An 18,934-nucleotide genomic window follows, 5' to 3' on the forward strand; every position below is an offset into this window, starting at 1 on the left:
ATGCATTGTAGCAGAGTAGTGTTCTCCCAATTTTAAGATGCTTGTATGGCCTGTTCTTGATACAACTGCTTGACAGGGATGGGCGATATCTTTTCGTTTGTGATATACTGGTAGAAATTCCAGCGATAATAACGATTAAGCGTAGTAGATGACGTTTTTTTTTTTTGCGTGACGGTCTGCGACTCATTCACAGCTCACGTGCAGAGCGAAAACATGTATGGTGGAAGGCGTACGTGAAGCTGAGGAGGAGTATCGCTAAACGATGAGCTATCTCTACAATCTGGAACTGGTTTGGTTACAGAAAATCAGCTTTATTTTTAGATCAATGTTTGTGTTTCTGAGGCTCTCAAGATCACAGCTATCACTTGTAGCCAAAAACAGTGGTGCATGGTACTATATTTATATCGTATATAAAAGATATTTAAATTTATTTTAATAATATGATTAAAATATATTTTCATACTTTCTAAATAAATAATACATAAAATAAACTGTATTGTTTTCCCTCTGGAACTAGTGGATCTGAATCATGGCACCAAATACCATAACAAAACAGAGCCAAAAAATTTTCCTTTAATTTGTCACCCATATGTAATTTAACTCCAGGATTAATCCCAGGATGTGAATGCAGGCTTTTCTTGCACACTGAGGGACATTTCAGAGCAAGCCTACAGAGAAGCAGCATCTCAGACCAGTTTGTGAGTGTTATGTGGCGGCGAAACCGTGTCATTGTGCCTAGCTCTCCTAAAACATGCACACACCCACACACTGTTCTGCAAGCGTGATTTTCTATGTATAAACTAGAGGACGGAAATATTGTTAAGATACTTCTGTGTTTTACTCCAAATGGAACTCCTGTGCTCTCACACTTTGGAACGAGGTCAACTTCAGGTTTCCTGGCTCAGCAGAGACATGCCTCACACCCCTCTTGAGCAAACAGGCAGTACCTCCAGGCCTGGAAAATGGGTTCCACTGGAGGAAAGTTACTCAGATTACACTCATGTTCTCTCTCACAACAACATGCTCCCTAGTGGAGGAAGTGGAACTCAGCCCATCTTTCCCCACAATGACATATTACCCATGGAAAAATTCACACTTGAATGCACACTCTCACTTGCCTGCTCCCTTACACACAAACACACATTTCCCCTATTGGTTTGAACAGCTTTTTTCAGAGCTTCTAGGGAAAAATGGTGCCTATTTTCCATGTTTGTCATAACATGTTGAAACCAATCCACAGGAACGGGTTTGTTTCCAGACAATGAATTTCCATTTATTAGAGAAGCTGCTGCGTCATGGAGACAGTGCAGGGGAGGTAGCAGTATTCATTCAAAATTTACCCAGCCTTCTTGGAGGACGCTCCGTTCCTCCTAATAAGATCCACAGTGATAATTGTTTTTCCAGCTCCGCTGAGATGCAGAGCAGCCTCCTGGTGCTTCCTGTTGTGTTTGTTTGCGTAGTGTGTTCCCCACCACAGTGACTTTCCTGCCTCCACCCTCTGGGTTTTTTTTTTAAGGCCCTGTCTGGTAACTTCTGGTAATGAGGTCTGCAGGGATCAAACCTGGTTGGGACTTCAATGTGAAAGCTATCATGATTTACAGCTAACAGCTAACGGTTCGCAATTGACACGCAGCAGAAGCGCCACATCGAGAAGGTCTAAAGAGCAGACTTTAAATAGCAACAGATCAGTGACAAGTAACTGATGGGTTTGTTCACAACTTTCATGAAACTGAAAGAGACTCTCCAGTGTAGGGTCTACTGTTAGTATGAAAACATGATGTGTGTACAGACACAAATGAGCCAATACTGGATGCTTACAACACAAGGATTGTTATACAGCATTCACATCTTCTCTTTTAGCACAACTCCATACAAAGATTGAAATGTTATTATTTGACTTCAAAACGTTCACGTAGAACATAGTGTTCTATATGCAACCAAACAGATGTCTTAGCCTCAATCTTAGGCTCGGTATCTGTGACATGGGCTAACCATTCTTCCTGGCTGATGTGTTTTACTGACACACATTTCCATCACATCACGGTTTTGTAACCGTTGGTGAAGATATTTTGAAATTTGTGACATTTCGGATCTACAGTACAGGCTCAGTATTCTGGAGTTGTACAGTAGGTGCTGGTTCTGTGGCAATGCCTATACCAGTGATGTCTAAGGACTCAGGGATGTCATCACTGACATAACAATTCAAGCATACTATTTACACTATACATGAGACCAACCTTTAAATAAGTCTTGATGTGACCTGTGTGGAACTGAAACAATAAGCAGAATTAACATCTCAACTATGAACTGATCATCTGAGGAAGAAATACAACCAGAAGTACAACTCCAAAGTTGCATTAGTAAACTTCCACTTCTGACTACAAAATGGTTCTTTCTAAATCAGTGAAACTGTAGATTAATATAAATAAATAAATAAATAAATAAATAAATAAATAAATAAATACAAGGTTATTTGAACCAGCACTGACTCTAGCACCAGCACCCTGTCTATGAAAAAGGGGGTTCCTGTAATCCCTCTGCCTATTCTGTGTACTGTGAAGGGGATTTCTCTTTAGAGGAAGTGGATAGGTGTTACTGAGTTGTATTGCTAAAGTCCACTGTCTGCCCGAAAGTATGTGCAAGCATTTTGACAGCTCTTATATAAAAGCAGCAGCTGTTGTGCCGTCTAACTGGGGTGATGGAGGTGTACACACTTAACTGCAAACATTATTAATACTATTTTGCTCACTGTTTATCTATGTGTAAGCACTAGTGCCTAAAGAGACATTTGAAAGCCGATCAGGGGCAAAAAAGTAAATCACATCATAAAGAAAATCACATCATAAAATCTACCAGTCGGCCTCTTTAAGAAGGCAAAAGCATGTAGATATAATTCCATAAGCTTTTAGTGCCTGCGATTTGGCTGATGATGTCAGTGATCCCATTGAAGGGGAAATATTCAAGCTCCGACTCACACAGGCATTCACACTCCACTCTTAGGACATAAACAGTCAAGCAGTGTGCATTCAGTCCAGCGCAAAGTCTCTTTAATCGCATTCAGCCCCATTCTTTAACAAAGATTAACATCTGTACTTTGTGTGTAGCTGGTTATAGTCACTGAAAACTTCACACGCACTAGGTGTTGTGGAAAAAATAGACGTATTACAAACCAGTATTATGTAAGTATAAGTATTATGTAAAAATGAATTATTATTTTAGTTGGCCATAGTATAACTATAAACCTAAATCAGTACTCCATGTGCCACCGCAAAGAATGCATGCACTGGGTAGAAGAGCATGAAAGGGCCAGACTAACACAGGCTCCCAGGCTGGAGGAGTTTCCAGTGTTCACATAAAATTGATAATGAGATGTGTACGCAGCAGGAATGGAAAAATCTGAGGTTCCTTATGAGGTTTCCACATTCCTCCCTTCCTGCAGGCCAGACACAAATGCTCTACATCTGCTCAAGAGGTTTGTTTGTGTGTACTTATGTGTACAGTGAGTGGAAATAAATTTCCAGACACTTTTGTTTTTGTTTTTTAATATACGTCCAGTGCACATATAGACTTCTAAATATAAGTGCTGCAAAAAAAATATTCCTGAATGGAAAAAGCTACAGTCATAGCAAAGACCTTACACATCACTGGCAGCACAACTGGTTCGATAATATGCCCGTGAAAGTTCATGGAACCACAACCAGTCGTCCCTGGACAGGTGTGCCATACAAGATTTCACAACGTGCTCTCAGACTAATGATAATGAAGGTAAGAGAGAAGGTAGCAGTCACTCGAATAGCAGGACAACCTGAAAGCAGCAGCTACACAAAGAACTGCACCACAATCATCTCTGTTCCTGCACCTCACGCTAAACTCCTATGCTAAAAAAGAGCACAGAGATGCACGTCTAAAATCATTTAGACAAATCATAACTCTTCTGGGAAATACACTCTGATCAGATGAAACAAAAATAAAACTCTTTGGCAATAATTCTGATCATCATGTTTGGAAAGGTTTATGCGTATGATCCCAAGAACACCAGGATACACAGATCATCACAGTGAAACGCGGTGCTGGGAGCATCGTGATATGAGGGCTGATTCTCTGCAATTGGTACTGGGGTGAAGGAAATATGAATGGAGAGATAGCTGGATATATTGAAGAAGAATTTAAATCTCATCCACCAAGAAACTGAATCTATGGAGAAGATGGAAATTTCAATAAGACAACGACACCCAAACACACAGCCAAAATCACTCAAGAGCGCTCCAGAATTGCATCCTATCATAAAAAGCTAAATACTTCTTCCCGTAGTCATCTCCAATCTGTAAATAATGTAGGATCATGAAGGATGTATTCAAAAGTATAAAGTCAAAAGACATTGTGTGTGTAAATGTGAAATAGATATACACGCTTGAGGTATATTAAACAATAAAAACAAAAGGGTCTGAATACTTATTTCCCATCACGGAGTGTGGGAGCATAAATGTGTCATCACCAACATAATTGATATTCTATTGGTGGCTATCATATTTATAAATGTAATAGTGCAATAGTAAAGTACCCCATTGTGAATAATTTATGCATTAGCACCTAGAATGTAAAAAATATATATAAATAATAAAATAGCTGTATTCTTATGCTGAGAACTTTCATACACACCAACCTACGTACAACCCTTGCAAAAAGTCTGTCCAAAACAATACAATCTGAGCATGGTGTCTCCTCCTCTTCTGTGGTGCTCCTTCTCATTGTAACCTGGCTGGCCTTGACTGTTTCCACGGGCGATAAACACAGACAGAAACCAAATAAAGATCTGGTTTCTCACAGTAGCCGAAAAGCTTCCTACGCTGCTTTTGTTTGGCGAGTCTGTTTGGGTGATTGCAGAGGCATAAGTGGCCAGCTCTCGTCTGTCTCTCTCTCTCTCTCTCTCTCTCTCTCTCTCTCTCTCTCTCTCCCTCCCTGAGCTTGCTCCTATTTATTAACTCTGAGACAGTAAACTGTGAGCCTTGTACTTAGAGTGACCCTGATACATGTGAAGTGCAAAGTACTCTTACTACTCTTTTAGGTCTCTGGCTCAAGCTTTACAATGGGTAAGACTTAAGTTTTGGCTTTTTTTTTTTTTTTCTTTACACATTCAGGTTTCTTTAATGGTCAGGTTTTCACAGAACTAAGTACCAATGCCTTTTTTTTGTTTAAAGGTATAGCACAATACGTATTGTGTCATGTAACATGAAAACATATAACATGAACTTTTCTTAATACCATGTTCAATATACAGTATGATCAACATCTTGCTGAAAGGAAAGCAGTAAAAAAAAATAACTGTAGCTAGAATTACTATATGTGCACTGTTACTATATGTGTATGCAGTATGTAAGTTTTTGAATAAAATATTTGCAATATTTCATTAGATATACTGTACACTACATGTATGTTTACTTCCTTCCTGTGAGCATAGAGAGAAAGCTGTGTCACAGTGCCTGGCTGTCCTTGCTGTCATGTTTGATGCAGTGTGTGGTCAGACCGGATGGCACTGTAATAAGAAGTATGATGCTAGCGGCGGTTTCCTATTTCCTTCTCGCTGTTCCCCCACACACTTGCACCCCCTGTCTCTCCTTCCACACACTCCACGCACACATACCCCCTGACAGCAGCACTCAAAGACTCCTGCGGTTTTTAAATAGAGCAGCATTGCCTTGTCCTTGGCAACCCACAACTCCCACCTCTACTCCTGAGCTGTGACTTTTATTTATTCCCTTATTCCATCCCTACTTCGTCCTTCTTTCTGACTCGGCCAGTTGTATCTTGCTCCTTTCAGTGACTAAAAATACTGCCACAGCCTTTGTCCTGCCAAAAGTGGTGTGAGGCATGGAAAAGAAAAATACTTCAATGTAATTAGAGCAGTGCAAAAGGACAGAATGGGGCAAATTCACTTCACCGTCTTTTACACCTTCACCCAAAAGCTCATTTTACAATCAAACTTGGAAGGAGAATTCTTGGGAAGGAAAAAAAAAAAGTCTTAGAAATACAATGAGTCCATGATGAGAATGAGTCACACAAACAAGCTTTATAATTTAATGGCACAAGTCACCAGCCTGGTGAGTAAAGCCAGCTCTGTTTTTTTCCAGTCTTAATGATCAGGGCAGCAGATTTTCCTGGAACTAAAGGAGAGATGGGTGAGGAGCAGATGGAAAGTCAGCCATTCCAGAGTGCTGCAGGCTTGAGCACTGAAAAATGCTGAGGTGAGAGTAAGACTGACCTTGATTTAAAAAAAGAATAATAATAAATCAGTGTGGGTTGTGTGATGGTGAACAAAGCCAGCAGTGCAATAGCATACATTCAATCAGGGTTGTAAAATGTGCATTTTAGGTTATATTTTGTAACTGGCTTGTTGAAGGAATGTGCATGGTTTGGCAACTGACAATATTATAAACTACAGTAAACAAAATCAGGAAAAATTCCATGTGTTCATTTAATAGCATGACAATTGATTGAATTGACTGTGACATATCTCATATCTGTGCTATAATTGGCTTACTCACAGGCAGCACGCTGATCGGATGTTTCAGAAGTCACTCAACACCATAGCAACCATCCAACAAATCCCCATTTGCTGGAATTTTTTATTATTTTTTTTTAAATGTAACATTGTTAGGGTGGTTTTATCCAGCTCATCTTTCCACGAGCTGAGGTGTTCATATTTGGAGCTTATTTACTCCTGCTACTATAAGAGCACACTGCACCGCCATCTCAGAATTAAAGTATTCTTCATTCTATAGCCTATTATATGTATTTTAATGCAATCAATAAGATACCAGAAAAAAGAACTACTGGTTATGGAAATTCTACAGAATAACTGATGACTATTGCTACAGCTCTAACTTTCCATAATAAAAATGAAGTCAGGTGAGCCTAAGATGTTTATTCGGCCATGGTCATGTGCATCTACACTTTGGTGAGCAGGTTTCCTCACGTCTGGAGGCTGACAGGAAAATACATAGCCTAGGCCAGGGAAGACAGGTGGGCTCAACTGCAGGCTGACTGTTACACAGTGGAACTAAGCCTATTTTCCTGGCTGCTCTTCCATGCTCTCTTACAGCTCTGCATGGAGTCTAGACCCAGTCCTGTACACCAAATTCCACTTGTATTCCTCCCAAAAATGGGTTATTTGCCAAGACCAAATGCCCTTTCACCTGAGGGAAAGCCAGATGCCTCACCCCATGCCTTAGTTTCATCCAAACAAGAGGCTTGTTTTTTTTATTCATTCTTTTCATCATCAAACCTGGGGTAGTGTCGGTGGACCATCTGTGATAGAGGTCCTGGGGCCTACATGCCTATCTGCCCATTTCCTGAGCTCAGCCCACTCACTGGACCTGGCTACTGTACTTGCCAGTTAAAAATGTGCAAAAATAATTTTTTTATGTCATAATAATTGCAAGATTTACCATCATGGCTTCTTACTAAGAAAGCAGGTAATGATCCATAATCTCTCTTCTACCTCCATTCTCTCTTCCTACAGCACGTATCTGCTCCCTACCTTGAAGAAGAACAAGCCCACAATTGGACAGAAGCTAGGCGTTTTGTCCCTTCCTCCTACAAAGGAGCTGGCATAGGTCTGGGCTCAACAGAAGGCATGGAGAGCTTATCCCAGCAAGAGTTCAGGCCACAAACACACTCACTGACTCGCAGGGAAGGAAGGAGCCTGGTTCAGCTCTGTCTTAACAGCAATACACCTCCACAGTCCTCTGGCATGGGATTTGTTAGATTTGGGTCACAAGCCCCAGCAAGTATGATTCTCCGTGTATTTGCGACCAACTTATTATGAAGCTGTGCTGGTTTTCAACAGATTGGCTATAATTTGGCTTTAAGAACAACTGCTACTTTGATAATAACTGATACGTTACACTGTAAAGTGATGAATACAATATGTACACCACTCAATTATATGCTCATCTTGATGTCTTTATGAGAATTTGCTTGGGAAAAAATGGTTTTAACGTTGTATTTTTAGAACAGAAAATGTGTAACTGTGACCAAAATAAAACAGACACTTAAAGCGAACCAACTGCCTAAAGCTGGTGAAGAAGACATGACCATATCTCAAGTGACTCCTACACTTCCCACAGCATAGCAAAAGTACTATTTTTCTGTCCAAGTGTAGGCGTTAACAGGTTGGTTAAAACCATAATATAAATAGTCACATGTAGCCGCATCAAACGACAAAAATCCGATATTTGACTAATTGACTATGTTAGTTTAGTTGTTTATGTGAGAATGTGTTAAAAGCATCATTTCTTATAACATTTATTTGGAGTCTGAGATGACTGTCTGTGTTAGTGTTGGGTAAGAAAAGTTGATTTGAGATCTTTCCTCAAATAGACCTAATCGATAACACATTCAGCATGAAATGGAAGTGAGTATTAAGAAAACAGGGAGATAGAATAAACACCGATGTGTTGATTACCTGTCACATGGCCCAGCTGGTCTGAGGTCTGTGTAAACAGTCAAATATTCTAACATGAAAAGTCCTGAGAGAACTACAGTGAGTCAACAAATGGTACAATCTATGATAAAGTGGGGTGAAAGTGTGTGTGTGTGTGTGTGTGTGTGTGTGTGAGAGAGAGATAGAGAGAGAGAGAAGGGGAAAAGGTTATTTACATTAAATTATGTGAATTTAGCACACTTTATTTATTTAAATAATTCACTGGCCATGGTCTTTAAAAGGATCATGTGGTGCGACCATGATTTAGCCACCAAATAATATATTTCCTTAATATGGTAAAAAAAATTTTTTACAAAGTATTAGACATAACTATGCATTACTTATGAATTTCAGTAAGTCAGCAACATACATTTGTCTTGTAACTAAACCGCTTCCCAATTTATAAACTTTACAGACTTGTTACCAACATAAAACGAATTGTACAAGACTAATATTCACTTGAGCATAGTGTGTCAATTAATAACATTAGCCACAGAACCTACATTTCTTATTTTGAATTGTAATATTCTTATTGCAATTACTGCTTATGCCACATGATGGGTGATCACACCAAATGATGAGAAGAGCATGCATGGTGTTAAAGAACACGCAATGAGTGTTAAAATCACTTTCTACTTTCCATGGATGGAGGTGTAAAGTCTAACACAGCCTTAGCCATCTTTTTTCTCTCCCTGTAACTTGTGGATGCAGCCCTCCATTTCTCTTTCTGCTACTCCCTGCCTGTCTTTAGCAGGTCACTATTCTTCACTGATAGCTAAAACAATAGCATACAATGTTTTGACGTAAATTAGATATGAAAGAGGCCAATTAAAATGCATGGCATGATAGATAAGAACAGAAGCTGTGCCCATGTAATGGAAAACCAAATTCATCTTGCGTTTTTGAAACAAGAGGTTGACGTATCATGTAAAACATTGTTAAAGTTTCTTTCACCCCCAATTCATACAGTCAATACAGTATATGGAAGCTAAACTGCAAAAACAGCCCTTCAATTATTCATATGTTGTGACTCATGTATAAATCACCTTTTTTTCATGACAATAGCAGGTCAGTCCCACCTAATTAAGATGAAACGATAATGAATGTTTCATCCTATCCCTAGCGTAATACAGAACAACTGTCTGAACCATCTGAAGGTGTTTATTATATACTGATCACAAATTCACAGTAAAAAACAAACAAACAAAAACCCAATAGGATTTTCACGTAGGCTTTTGGATTATCACAAAAAACAATCTCTGTGATCCACAAACGTTTACAATACTAACACGTTTTGACCATTAAGATAATTTTCAATAATGAAGACAACTTTTATGAAGTTTGAAGCCTAAATACGATCCCCAGAAATAAACAGCTAACCGTACACTATAAACAAATTACACCACGGTCGCTCGACTTCAACGTCACCATCACCAAGCTTCAGACAAATTTCCCAAACTTGATTCAAAAACATTTTCCACAATACGGATTTACTCTGTGAATGAATCTTCATCCACCTTTTTTTTTTTGGTAATTGTGCACAGCACACCTGAACCAGTTTATCTGCAAAGACGTTTCCTGTTCGGCGTGATGACGTTTAATGTCCCTGACAACATCTGTAGTCCCATTTAGCAACATGTTAGTGTCATGATATTCCCTCGGCCAAGCGCTGGAGCTGGCATCGTGCTCTGAAACCCGAAGCAAAGCTCACAGCACAAGCGCTAAAATGCTAACTAATTTCTGGGTTTTGGCATACAAAATGACGTCATCCCCGTGCCACTCTATGGTTGTAAGTGGCTGCAAGTTTAGGAAGCGCTTGATTTGATATGCAGCACTGTTTTCTATGAGCGGAGGATGAACTTTAAACATCAATATCACAGTTGATCATATTCATGTAATTGTGGGCAGTCAAAATCATAATTGAGATCAATATTCGATTAATTGTGCAGCCCTAGTTAGAAGAGTTCTCATCATAATCAGCCAATTAGAAATATAATACGGCAATGTTAACATCGTATGTTTTTTTTTTAATATATGTCAAACCTTTCTTTTCTTTTAGCAAGATACTCAGCTCTTGCTTTAGGATCAGAGTTAATCCACTGCCTGTGGCAGACAGTTTTTTCTTTGCTACTCAGTTGCATCTAGACAACAGTTTTCTGTTTTCTCATAAAATTGTACAGAATATAAATAAAATATTTGTCTACAAATCTGGCTTGAAATTGCAGGAGAAAGACGTATGTATTACAGACAGTGGTCGCACCACATGATTTTTGGTCACACTACATGATATTTTCAAGTTTCAATTAAAGTCTATTATAAAATCTGTAAAAGATATAGATTTATAGATATAATTTCGTTTTCATGAGGTCTTACCACATGACAGCCATATATATGGCAACTATAGAACAGTCTAACAAACTAGATCTAGTCTAAACAAGACTAGATGTTTCCAAGGATCATTGGCAAATTGTGCTATGAAGTGACTTTTTGTCATTGAATTATTTTCAGTATAAAAGTCTCAAAATGGCCTTTTCATGATGGTTGCACCAAATGATATTTCATAAAATACATGACCTCTAACATCACAGTGAATTATGAAACAGCTATAAATGCTTTGCAGTTATGTTCACTAATGTAAAATACTTTTGAAATTATACTAAATATGGCAAAATTGAAATATACAAAAATGTAGTGTTAAACAAGTTTTCAGAATTGCACTAATATTAAGGCAGTTACACCACATGATAATTTGACTAACTAATAAAAGAAAAATGACCAATACATATTGTGTACATATATGAGAGCTAATAGATATGTATGGTGTTTTGTTATGCATTTGAAAGTCAGAAAATCTCTGTCATGTCATCAACTGAAATATTTTAGTTCCTTATATGCTACCAAAGCCTAAAGGAAGTGCTCTCTGTTAACTTTGAAGAAATCCAAAGCAAGTGGCAAGGTCAGTATAACTCTCTACCAATCCCCAACATAAAATAATCAACAGAGCAGAGGGTTCTGATAACAGAGACAGAAGCATATGTAACACGCTCACACACACACACACACACACACACACTATTAACATTAGCATTTACTTCATCAAATAATAGTAACCAGGAAAATAAGCAGAAGCAAAATCTGCTCACAATTACTTCTTGTTCTACTGCCAAAGCAGAGTAGTAGATGAAGAAGTAGGGATGTACCTTGTAAATGAGAGTCAAACTGCAATCTTGTGCAGTGGTAGGTGTGCCAAGTGGCTAGCACCTTCTGCTATTCATTACTTCTGTGCTTACAAGCTCCTGCTTGCATGGGTATTTACGTTGTATAAAAGAATGCAAGTATTGTGTAATAATAAATATAGCTGGCATGTTAAGAGATTAAGCCCTACCAAGTTGCAAATGAACTCAAAGCTTGTTTGTTAACATATGTCATGGTGATACACATAATTTATAGAACATAATATTTTCTGTATACATGTATATATGTGTGTGTGTGTGTGAGATATATATATATATACATACACACACACACACACACACACACACACACACATACATACATGCATACACACACACACACACACACACACACATACCTATACACACACATACAGGTGCATCTCAAAAAATTTGAATATCAGGGAAAAGTTTGTTTTTTTCTGTAATTTAATTTAAAAAGTGGAACTTTTATATATTCTAGATTCAAGCCTTTTTTTGTTTTAATCTTGATGATTACGGCTTACAGCTCATGGAAATCAAAAATCCAGTATCTCAAAATATTGGAATAAAGAATTTATAATACAGAAATGTCCACCTGAGAAGAAGAGCTCTAATCAGATCATTAACTCAAAACACCTGAAACAAAACTCTTAGTGAGAATTTAATCTCTTAGACATATTGCTATTTGCACTTCTGGTTAGATGCTAACTACATTTCATGGGCTCTGTACTTGTACTCTGCACAATGACAGTAAAGTTGAACCTAATCTAATCTCATCTAATCTAAACAATTTATGCTGTTGGGCGACTGTGACTCAGGTGGTAGAGCGGGTTGTCCACTAATCGTAGGGTTGGTGGTTCGATTTCCGGCCCACATGACTCCACATGCCGAAGTGTTCTTGGGCAAGACACTGAACCCCAATGGCAAGTTAGCGCCTTGCATGGCAACTCTGCTACCATTGATGTGTGAGTGTGTGTGTGAATGGGTGAATGAGACACAGTGTAAAGTGCTTTGGAACCACTAAGGTTAAAAAAGCGCTATATAAGTGCAGACAATTTACCATTACACATTCAGTGCTTGGGTCCCTAATCATAATAACAATTTCGTTGTTTTTGTTGTTGTTGTTAGATCTGAACATCATGTAAGAGTTTAGAAAGCAGAAAGAGCAACCAGGACAAAACAACTCAGCTTGTTTAATGCATCCTGTCAAATCCCTCAAAACTCTGGATGAGGTCTTCAACGCTAAGCAGACACCTTCCCTACACTTGATCCTTAAAATGATTCTAGGTAAGCCAGAGATGCTGCAGACACACAGCGATTATATGATGTCTGAGAATTTGTGATTGGAAAAGGTTTTAGCTCGATTGGCAGAAGAGGCAGGTTTCATTCCACAGCTACAGTATCAGACAGGAGGACTGACTCTCCCTCTTCCAGCCCCACAGGCAGACAGGCAGTGCAAGAAAAGGAAGGGAGTGAGGAAACAACTCACTGTCTTTCAAGGTCACTGTAAACTCAATGCCAGGGCTACCCCATGTTTATAAGACTTAGCGTGGGCTGGCGAGACGTGCATGTGCGCATGTGAATGACTCGAGTGGCTGAATTATATGCAAAATAGACAAGAAAAGCGTCTCAACAATATTCCATGCACTTTTAAACTAGCTGCCGTTCTTAAATGGGAATAGGCAGAGACATCAACTCATATTTAGAGTTGTTAAGTATGTAAACTATAACCTTGTCTAGGCCCACTGCCCAGTTCCTGGTGTTCCTGGTGTTTTCATGTGTGTTCATCAGATATCATGTCATCATGTCATAAACTATTCCAGACTGTAATAGCACCTGCCAGGACAGTTTAGAGAGGACTGAAACAAAGGAGATCTATCCTGTATCATCACTGTCCTGTGAGGGAACTGACATTTCCTGGCACATGGAGCAGATGAACCTGAAAAACAAACTGTATCAGAGACTAAAATCTCTGTGCTATGATGTTTGGTTGTTTCAGCTGTGCACTGTGCTCCTAGAAGTGCAGCAGGAGGAAACAGAAAGAGAAAGAAAGAAAGAAAGAAAGAAAGAAAGAAAGTAAGAAAGGAGGAAAGTGTTGCCCATAAACCAGCAGTTTAACGTTTAAGTCTCTAAACACACTCACAGAGAGCAAGTTGTCTACGATTGCCACTCCTTTCCTGCTTGTCATTTCTGGTTATGCCATTCTGTCTGTTTTCACACCCACAGACTAACACAAGCACCACTCGTAGTGCGGCTGTATATACACTCAGAGAGTGAAAGATTTGCCTTCAAAAAAAAAAAAAAAAAAAAAAAAAAAAAAAGCAGATTACATACCAGCCTGGCTTCACTGGCTCCTCAGTCATCTGCTGCGTTCCTCGGTGCTTGCACTTCCTTTGTCCATTTCGAGGGAGTCAAGAATACGAGAGACGAAACTGCCTAGTGAAACTCCCATCAATCAGAAGACACTCGCTGATAGAGCGTATGCTAGGAGACCTACTGATGTAAGCTAGTCACCAGAGAAAATACCCAATCGTGACGCATATCCAGGAACAAAAATAGCACTGGGGCCCCTAGAGGGATTATACAACAGGCTACGTTCAGACACACTTTCAGCGCTCGGGCAGCCTCTTGCACTCTGCTGGTTCTGTTTGCTTGCGCAAATGAAGTTTACATTTTTGTGAAGCGAGACATGACCGCAAATAGACGAGATCTAGGGAACGAAGCACAGACTGAAAGCGGCATTTGAGTGTGTGTGTTTGTGCTTGTGTGTATGTGTGTGTATGTGTGTGTATGTATGTGTGTGTGTGTGTGTGTGTGTGTGTGTGTGGTTTAGACACAGTGCCTTATCAGACCAAACTTTAACCATATGGCCTCAGTGCCTTTGACCTGGGGTTGTCCATGGCATGCCAAGCAGGGCATAACAACAAGGCAACACTTCCTCTTCCTGCCCTCCCTCATTTATAGCTCTCCCTCAGCACTATAAATAGCTCACCAGGCCAACGTGTGCAAAATTCCTTCACAGTTGTGCTTTCTCCTTTCTATTCCTGGCTGGCTGGACTCTTATATGATTGATTTGTGGATCACAGGAATGTGTTGTGTAGGTGTTTGTGCAGGAGAGCGTATGGGGGGGAAAGTAGCAGCACTGTGACACCATTCATACTAGGGTTACGAGAATGAGTTTCTAACCAACGCTCCGCTGCTGAGGATTTTCATTCATCTACAGTATGTTAATGCACTGTATTTACCTTTATCATACTGTATCTCACAGTAACTGTTGATATGGTGATGTTCTGGTGTTGAGATTTTATTTAGCATTTCAAAAGGAGTTTGTAACAATCAGAGGTGAAACTGTAACTAAGTTTTCTGCCATGTTCCAGAAAAACCTCTCATGTCACCTTAAAACCTACTAAAAGATCTGTTTTGTGTGCCAGTCTTGTAGATTCACGGACACTTTCGAATGTAAGGTCAGAGTTTTCGATTTGTGATGCGGCTCATGACAACATTCACAACGACGGTGGACGGTTTAAAGGGTTACAAGGCTCATCAGTGTGTTTCTGTGTTTGTCGCTGTGCGTGAAATCGCTAAACATTTTACAGATTGACTTAGAAACCTGACAGACAAGGATGTTTTGGCTCTGACACACACACACACACACACACAAAATCACAAGTTGAGTTTAAAACATATCACACCACCCAGTGTGGATTATGTTCCTACAACACGCACGGTGACGTTTTATTCCTCATGGACTATTGTCTGAAGCTGGACGTGACAAAGGAACGAGCCGCACCGCCTAACTTTTTGAAATCAAAAGTGTCAAGAAATGCAAAAGATTTATTAGTCATGAGTGACGGCAGTGTAGGAGTCACCAGGTAATAAAACTGCAACTGATTCATACAATTACCACGACACTCTTTCCACAAAACCAACTATATTTGCAAGCACACCGCTTTAGACCAGTGTTTCCCAACCGGGGTGCCATCTAATGAGAGCAGGGGTGGAGTGTAAAAATCCTTCAAACATTTCTAAAATGCTGAAATGTGTATAAAACATTTAATATATATAATAAATATCTGATGTCTGAAATAATAACACAGACACAGAAATAAGACAAACACACACGCATAATAATAATAAAAATAAATTATATATTAAAAAAATTAGAATTCCCTCCTCCTCGAATCCCCTTGCTGACCTGTCAGCAGCACGTCAACATCAGTATGCGTAACATATGCGTGTGTTTTATCCTAATAATTAGCGTGTGATGATGCATGTGTAGTGCAAAAGAATATGGACAGATTTCTTAAAAGAAAAGCTCCAGATGCTTCTGGACCATCAACTTCATCCTCATGTAGCTAACACTGTCCAGCATTATTGTTTGTGTAGGGTGCCACAAATTTTAGAAAATTTGTGAATTAGAAAAGGGTGCTGTCGCTGAAAAAAAGGTTGGGAAATACTGTTTTAGACAACTCGAGGTGAATCAGACAACTTTCATTCCCCTATCAGCACTACATGTTTGCTCCTGAGCTGTCAAATGCATTCTGCTGTTTCTTGTACAATCCAATTTTCACAGCTAAATATACGTGACCTCCCCTGACTGCCAGAGTGGATGCTGTGATCCCATGTGGATCTCTCACAAAGAGACTGTTGAAGAAAAAGAAAAAACAACCAGCGGTTCTGATTCTCCAGGGCTCATGTTCCCTGTCTAAGCAAGTCTTACTGTAAACAACATCCCCTAGGGAAGTGGCTGTCACAAAAAAAAAAAGCATGTGATGCCTAAAGAGGAGCCCTATATGATATTGTGGTAGAGAGAGCTGAAAATGGCACTGGAAACACAATCCTTGGGAAAAAAAAAAAAAAGATACAAAGTTACTAATACATTATGACTGTTATCAGAGACAGATAAATTTGATTGATGAAGATTTTTTGGAGTGAAAGGAAGTGTCTGGAAAAAGAAGAAAAAATGATAACTACATGTTTGTCACACTCTTTATGATAGAAAGTGTCTTTTCTAAAAACTAATTTCACTCCATGCTTAAATTAGCCTAGATTTAAGGGCCATATGGCACCATTTATGGCGTACCATGGACCGTTCCCAATCAATATGTTTGGTGCTTATTTCATGTCAAAACCCCATAATTGAATTTTATCATCATTTTACAATACGAAGATAAATCTACTTCTACAGCTCTGTGACTGGTCTGATCCCAAACTCTTGTTATAATGTGCTTTATGATCAACTGTATAATAACCTGAGAGCGTATGAGCTTAAAATAACAACAAAACACAAAATACGCTATGTGGCCAAAAGTATGTACACCCCTGACCATCACACCCATACTATATGTGGTTCTTCCCCAAACTATTACCACAAAGTTGAAAGCACACAGATGTATAGAATGTCTCTGTACGCTGTAGCATTACAATTTTCCTTCACTGGAACTAAGAGGCTCAAAGCTGTTCCAGCACGACACAAAGTGCACAAAGCGAGCTCTTCCAGACACGTGTGGCTTGTCTGTGTCCTGCACAGAGCCCTGACCTCAACCCCACTGAACACCTTTGGAATGAACTGGAGCCTCCTCGACATCCCAAAATCAGTGCTTGACCTCAACCTCACTAACGCTCTTGTAGCTGAATGAACACAAATCCCCTTCCCAAAGCCTTTCCAGAAGAGTGGAGCTTATTATAACAGTAAAGGGGGAATAAATCAGGAATGGAATGTTCAACAAGGACATATGGGTGTGCACAAACTTTTGGCCATATAGTGTATTAGATCAGGTCTTTATCTTCTCCAGGCCTTTATCTGTGGTTTCTTAATATGAAATAAGCACCGAGCGTATTCACTGAAAACCACCGAAGATGAAATGCTATGACTGATGCTGCATTTCTTCATGCTCCTGCAATAGCTCACCATGTAATAGATCTATCTGCTCTTCTAGCAAACAGACCTTCAGTACATCTTTACTTCATTAATATTTAATCTTAAGTATTGCTGTAAGCATGTAGGAAAACTCTTTCTCAGTAACAAAGCACGGCCATCATACAGACTGCTGAAATGAGTTCACAAGTAATATATTGGGTTTTTCATTCGTTTGACTGTTTTTATGACTGACACATCACATGTTTTATACAAATGTAATGTAATGTTGCAGTTGTCCGACATCTCTTCCGATATTATGTACATTAGCAATAGGGCACAGATCATTACATCTTAGCTTAGCATATTGTAATTAGCTAGCGACACTGCAGATTAGCATAATGATAGTCGTTGCTATGAATCATGATTAACTATTTCACCATAACTTAATTTACACGTAATACACTGGAAGTGAATAACAGAACTGCTTGTTCTAGAAGGTTCAAACCACGCATTTTACAAGGAATGGTGCTCATGTGAAGCTATCACAGCTAGCCAGCTCTACTAGCAGACTCACACCAAGGAATTTGAACTGAATTGACGCTCCCTCATCAAACTCACTCCGGATGACGCACTACATGTGTTCCAGATAAAATCAGGAATGTACCTCTTATCTGGATTCTATATTTATACCATTTGTGCTGGAATGAATAAATGAATGAATGAATGAATATACATTATTCACCAACTGTTAAAAGGAATATTTCTCGGCAATACTTGGCTGAGAAGCAGTGTTGCCATGGCAATTCTGGCAATGCTGACAGCGATGGCCATGTTTGAACCTATTTGGAGAGTTTCTGTGAAAAGGACATGGCAAACAAAGTTAAAAGCAATTCATGTGCTGCTTTCAGAATAAGCAGCCACTCGTCTTCCACTGTTGGGCTTTTCAAGGGGAACATAAATGTACTGTACATATGGAGGCAAAATCTCAAGTAAAGAACAAGGTATTGAGCTTTTTGATGCAAGTTTTACTTGACTATACATAGATTTAATATGCGCACTGAGAATATAGTTTCCCTCATTCTATTAAAGTTGCACATGCAGAGCATTTTCTAATTATGACAGAAGGCATTCCAGAATGTATATATAATAGTTGCATCAGGGCTCCAGAGTGGTATCACACTCTAATCCTAGCGATGCTACAGCCATCCGAGGCTGGGAGCCAAGGGAGCAGAACATACAGACCTACAGTACATATTCTTGATATCTAGTGACACTGCAAAGTCCTATTTGTTAGCATCATCATAGGCAAGGCTATCAATTATGGGGGTGGTAACTGGCCAAAATGGTAACCAAAATGGGGATTTCACAAATAATAGT

The 18,934-nt window shown here is 39.2% G+C and overlaps 1 protein-coding gene and 1 long non-coding RNA gene across 5 annotated transcripts in view; one reads left to right on the top strand and one right to left on the bottom strand.

The window, feature by feature from the left end:
* The window catches only part of hivep2a (HIVEP zinc finger 2a), a 68,623-nt gene that overhangs the window by 27,045 nt on the left and 22,644 nt on the right, over positions 1-18,934 (bottom strand). Inside the window, exon 1 of one of the 4 annotated variants that reach the window (XM_017492818.3) lies at positions 14,032-15,776. The exons of the other annotated variants lie outside the window; for them this stretch is intronic. The gene's annotated coding sequence lies outside the window, so the exon portion shown is untranslated. Of the gene's footprint in view, positions 1-14,031; positions 15,777-18,934 lie in introns of those variants that run through there. 4 annotated transcript variants of the gene reach the window in all.
* On the top strand, positions 5,012-10,201 carry LOC108278979 (uncharacterized). Its single transcript, XR_001815434.3, has 3 exons — positions 5,012-5,090; positions 6,129-6,242; positions 7,520-10,201. It is a non-coding gene; the product is annotated as an uncharacterized LOC108278979 (long non-coding RNA).

The sequence above is a fragment of the Ictalurus punctatus genome, chromosome 2 (assembly GCF_001660625.3).
Source record: "Ictalurus punctatus breed USDA103 chromosome 2, Coco_2.0, whole genome shotgun sequence".
In the NCBI taxonomy this organism is placed as follows: Eukaryota; Metazoa; Chordata; class Actinopteri; order Siluriformes; family Ictaluridae; genus Ictalurus; species Ictalurus punctatus.